The 6,000-nt window shown below is 44.4% G+C and overlaps 1 protein-coding gene across 2 annotated transcripts in view; it reads left to right on the top strand.

The window, feature by feature from the left end:
- The first annotated feature begins 237 nt into the window (after positions 1-237).
- Positions 238-6,000, top strand: part of arhgap27 (Rho GTPase activating protein 27) — a 101,880-nt gene continuing 96,117 nt past the window's right edge. The window contains exon 1 of one of the 2 annotated variants that reach the window (XM_084331136.1): positions 238-309. The gene's annotated coding sequence lies outside the window, so the exon portion shown is untranslated. Of the gene's footprint in view, positions 310-813; positions 1,008-6,000 lie in introns of those variants that run through there. The other variant, XM_084331135.1, reaches the window with a different exon arrangement.

Here is a 6,000-nt window from a genome sequence, read left to right as displayed (position 1 = left end):
CATGCCATAGCAAGTATACAGTTTAATATAATGAACTGCTGGAATATATAAAAAAAAAAAAAAAAAAACAGAGGTGTGTTGGTCTGTTGGGAGTTGGCTACAGCCTATAGGCATGTCCCTAACAAATATCACATTGGCTGTCGAGTTCATATCTGTGCCAGCTCATCAGCATATGAATACTACACAGTCGCCTTCTCTGCCTGCCATTTCAATGGGCAAAAAGAGGGGGGGGGGGGCTAGGATACGGTTATATAGTTACTGGTCGCTGTGTAACTTTCGCAGGCGTGGACTCGGGTGTTTTTGACCGTGGTGTGTATGTAATAATAATAATAATAATACTTTAGATTTGACAAACTCAAAGTGCTACAGGTTAAAAAATTTAATGCAACAGATAAAAAAAAAAAGCACGTCATCAGGATCTAGAAAAATAAAAGCTTTACTAAAAAGGTGGGGTTACCGTTTAAGTGGTGTTGTATGCAATGTGATTGAAAGTTTCTTCCACTGACGGACCCTTGACCGCATGATTGCGTTTGCGTGATTATTAATGGATCGCATGATGACTTATAAGGGGATAATTTTATTCTAGCCTGGCTGTGGGACAAGACGCGTCGATCGTCTCACAAACTATAGGCCGTGCATGTCGAGTTGGTATTGTTGGGGAAACGACAGAACAGAACAGGTTATTAAACAGGTTGTATGGGCTTTTACTCAGTGGTGAACGACTAGAAAGAGCGGAAGGAGTTAACCAGAAACCTGCCAACAACAGCCACTCCCCAGAACTCCTGCTTCCAGCTGCTACCTGCTGCCTGGACGACCGATGACGCTACTGGGGATTATTATTGTTATTATGGCACGGAGCATAATACTAGTTTAGCTCGTGTTTTTCCACCCCTCCCCGTTGGATTAGACTATACTTTGTCAAAAAGGAAAACGATTTTTGAACGGGACATTTTATTTTTTTAAGTTCATCAGAGTTGCACACACCACACTTCCGCACCTGTTTCAAGGTAAAGTGACGTAGGCTATACGAGCCTAATTGAAAGATAAAAGTTTATTCATATCTGATTTTAGTTGCACACCACGCTTCCGCAACTGTTACATCATTGTCTGTGCCTGGTTACATTATTGTCTGCTGTGGTAGTAGTAGTAGTAGTATATAAACATCTCGCATGTTTGCTGGTCACTCACTGTCCCTTGAATCGATTGCGTCTGTGATAGACTATCCTGTAGACTTCATGCTATGGTATTGTAATTACCAAAACAAACCAGGTTAGTATAGGTTAGGTATAGGGTTATTATTGAAGAAAGAGAATTAGGCAGGGATAGGCTATGAGTCATTAGTGAGGAGAAATTATATATTACAATTTAAAACAAGCATTGGAAATAATATATTATAATCATGCTAGTTTTGTGTGTGTGTGTGTGTGCGCTCTGAATGATGAATGGTCCTCTCTTCCATTGGCTGGACACTGAGTTGCTGCTACTCATGGACGTGCCAGGACCCCTCAAGTGGAGCAATTCTTCCCCCACAATAGAGGGCCGTCTCCATGGTGACGTGTGGGGTTTTAGCCTAACTCTAAAACAGGCAGGGCTTTGGTGCTATGGTGCCAGCATGCAATGTGTGTGTGTGTGCATACCCAATGTGAGCAATGACCAATTAGTCCAAATGTAGGTCACTTCCTTTGCAGGCTTGAGGCCCTGAGTTAGGTTCTGCTCTGGTGTCCTCTGGGGCATGTGCTTCCTATCTGCTGTATATCAGTGGCTCTCAACCTCACCATGTGACGTGACCTCTAAAACCTTTTCATGACCCCCATCGAGGTCAAGCAGAGACAGAATGACCCCTAGCACGGTGAAGCAGAGAGAGAATGACCCCTAGCACGGTGAAGCAGAGAGAGAATGACCCCTAGCATGGTGAAGCAGAGAGAGAATGACCCCTAGCACGGTGAAGCAGAGAGAGAATGACCCCTAGCACGGTGAAGCAGAGAGAGAATGACCCCTAGCACGGTGAAGCAGAGAGAGAATGACCCCTAGCACGGTGAAGCAGAGAGAGAATGACCCCTAGCACGGTGAAGCAGAGAGAGAATGACCCCTAGCACGGTGAAGCAGAGAGTGAATGACCCCTAGCACGGTGAAGCAGAGAGTGAATGACCCCTAGAACGGTGAAGCAGAGAGAGAATGACCCCTAGCACGGTGAAGCAGAGAGAGAATGACCCCTAGCACGGTGAAGCAGAGAGAGAATGACCCCTAGCATGGTGAAGCAGAGAGAGAATGGTGAATTCTGACCGCAAATAATTCCATCTTAGTTTCCCTTTTCAGGCTATTTCACTTGATTAATGATTGGAGGAGGGCTTTCGACTTCAAATATTCATATTTAACAAGAATGATGTTTGTATATATTTTCGTGACCTCCACAAATCATCTTGTGACCCCCTGGGGGGGTTCCAACCCCAAGGTTTCATGTAAGATATGCCATGCCGTCAAACTGTTATACTATTGAGGCTTAAGCTATGTGGCCAGACTTGTTATATTGTATATTGAGGCTTAAGCTATGTGGTCGTCAGACTGTTATACTGTATGCCTTAAGCCATGTGGTCAGACTGTTATACTGTATATTGAGGCTTGTGTAATTATTCTGTTAAATTCAATGTCTCCTTCAAAGCTTTCTATTGAATTCAACTTATTCTGATCTTTCTACGAAACTATGCTTGAATACATTCACAGACTTGTCTGCGTTAATCTTTTGGACGACGGTCTTCCGGTAGAACCCACTGGAACTCAGACATTATTAGGCTATTTTATAGAGTTATTTCCTTTCGCCGTTAGTAACCCTGTTGTGTTTCAACAGAGAGAAAAAGGAAACTCTCAAACCTTTGGGGCAGAGTAGTGAGCGCAGCTATTTCTGTGAATATGTTTTTGGTAGATTTGTATTAGTTTATTGGACAAGTCCGGCAGAGAGATATGGGGGAAGACATTCGGCAAAGGTTGCCGGGTCCGGGAGTCGAACCCGGGACGGCCGCGTTGCACTACAGTGCGTTACGTGGTGCACCACCCTGGCACTTGTGTGAATCTTTTATCGTTGAACAATAGGGATGATTGCAGGAGGGGGTCCAATGTTCCATTGATCTTCTGCAAGGCAGGAGGAAGGTTGACTGCACTTGTATGACACCTGTAGAATAGTGGCTACTACATGCTGTTAAAATCAGTACCAGTACATTTTTGTTTTTCAATATTGATTTTGACCTCACCTAAATTGTATTACCAATTTACCATTAATATGAACAAAGGTTACTAAACTACCTTTGTGTTGCTCTGTCTGCGATCTTCCTGATCGGTACCATGTGACCTATACCATCCACTTGAGGAGTTGGTTATATCTATGCATTGACTGTCCCTCCCAGAGTCCCAGTCATAGAAGCACAGAAGCCGCCTATTCTCGGTCCTCGCTCCACAATAGTGGAACAAACTTCCCACCACAGTTAGGACAGCCGAAACCCGACCAATTCTTCGCCATCGACTAAGAACACACTTCTTCAATCAATATCTGAAATGAAAAAAAACACAAACACTAACCTTCTTACTGTCTTATACTGTCATGCACTCCTACTATACTAATGTCTTTACTACTATGCACTCATCACTGCAGCACCCAGGTTTCAGCACTGTTTGATGAACATTGTTACTCAACTGTAAGAGTTGTACCCTTCCTGCTGACTTGTCGTACAGAACTTGTAAGTCGCTTTGATTTAGTTTGGTTTAGCACCACAGTAAGAGCTTCTCTCTGGGAAGGCGCGTCCAACTTCTCCACTGCAACCTGTAGAATAATCTCAGCCCCTCGTCTCTCTCTGCCGCCTCATGCAGATGAACCTTGTGGTTTTGGGCGAGGCTCTCGGGGGAGACCCCACCGTAGTCTCTCTTTACACGCACCACTATCCTAGAAATCAGAGAGAGAACCCTCCAATCTGTGATGTCACTGGGATGTGAAATATGGGGCTGCTCCATAGACAATGAATGGGGCTCTGGATTTACGAGACTGAATGAATGAATGAATGAATGAATGAAAACTTTATTTAACAGATTGCAGAATGGGTACAATACAGTACGGCTCAATACACACAATTGTTAAGGGGATGCAGACCAGAGAAAGACGTTTGTCACTCTTGTTTACATCAGGGTCCCCCATTTTCAATTTTCAAACCATAAGATGTTTGTGTGAGCTCTTACACCCAAATTAGTTTTTAATTCTGGTTCAGATATTCTAGCAAGGCTAGAATATAAACCTAATCTAGGTGTAAGAGCTCACACTAACATTGTATGGCCTCACAAAGTCAGAGCCCCATTCATTATCTATGGAGCCGCCCCCGATTTCACATCCCAGTGACATCATAGATTGGAGGGTTCTCTCTCGCTCTGATTTCTAGCTTTAGGAGAGAGTGGTGTGTGTTCACAAATACTGGGGCACAGGAAGAACATAATAATGGTATTCCCCTTTAATACCTGTGTAATAGGTCTTGCCACATCTTAAAGTGGAACATCACCTGAATTAAGAATTCCGTCTCTCTCTGCCGCCTCATGCAGATGAACCTTGTGGTTTTGGGCGAGGCTCTCGGGGGAGACCCCACCGTAGTCTCTCTTGAATAGAACACTGCTGCAGCTGCCTCTGATCCGCGGGAGCGGACGGAATCCAATGGCAGGAAACTGCTCCAACAGGTAGTGTGAGAGAGGCAGGCAGGCAGGCAGGCAGGCAGGCAGACAGACAGGCAGGCAGGCAGGCAGGCAGGTAGGCAGGCAGGCAGACAGACAGACAGACAGACAGACAGACAGACAGACAGACAGACAGACAGACAGACAGACAGACAGACAGACAGACAGACAGACAGACAGACAGACAGGTAGGCAGGCAGGCAGGCAGACGCACAGGCAGACAGACAGACAGCCGGGCAGGCAGACATGCATGCAGGGAGGCAGACAGCGCAGACAGACAGATCTCTCGGTTCCTACTCTTCCAATAGAGAGCAGAGGAATTGTAGGAACAGAACAGGTGAGTCTGTTTTTTTAGTTGGGTGTTTGCTCCCATCAACCACTTGGTGAAAAGCTTTTTTTCCCTCCTGGAAAAAAAAAGAAAGCAAAAGAGGAATTATCTTGGAAATGGAAACACATCATCAGCAGCTTTAAAAGTTTTGTCAGAAAATAGAAGAACTCAATGCAACAACAACTCACTGCAACCGAACGGCTGTGTATTTAAAGCCTCAAGACAAAGCCTCTACCTTTGACAACGTTGAAGAAAAAAAAATGTATAGCCTCTGTCCTTAGCACACACACCAGCTTTCATTTAACGCGTTGAGTTTGATCATTAGGCCATTAAGTCATCAAGTTATCACTGACCAGAGTACTTGTGACGCTTTGAAGAAGCCTGTATAAATGCTGTAGCCTGCATTGTGTACACAGCCTTCTTTCAACATGTTGAGTTAGACCTTTGGGACGTTTATCAGAGCCTTCTGTCTGTGTGTACAACTTTGATGGATGACGTTGAGTTGCCTTTTGTGGAAATAATACTATAGGCTAATTTGTTAAAGGGGAAACTACACCCAAAAACATGTTATTCCTCTGGTCCAAGACAGTCCAAGACAGTTACAGGTTGAACTGAAAGGAATACTCGGGTACATGAAGGTGTGCAAACTTTGGGAATGTGTTAAAGGTGTTCTAGGTGACACTGAGCGACACCCATGGAAATTCCTGCATGTACAGAGACAGTTTCTGTGTTAGAGCGCTACTGTGTAGAATAAACAAACATTCTGTGGGCCCACAAAATCAGTCTCCCATTCATTGTCAATGAAGACACAGGGCTTAAAGGGGAATGAATTCGCCTATGTTCTTCCCAGGACAGTTCAATCAGTATTTGTTACTTAACACGCACCACTATCCTATAAATCAGAGAGAGAACCCTCCAATCTGTGATGTCACTGGGATGTGAAATATGGGGCTGCTCCATAGACAATGAAT

The sequence above is a fragment of the Notolepis coatsorum genome (assembly GCF_963971535.1).
Source record: "Notolepis coatsorum genome assembly, chromosome: 15".
NCBI classification, from domain to species: domain Eukaryota; kingdom Metazoa; phylum Chordata; class Actinopteri; order Aulopiformes; family Paralepididae; genus Notolepis; species Notolepis coatsorum.
Note: the sequence above shows the minus strand (reverse complement) of the source record. Positions and strands in the feature narration are given on the sequence as shown.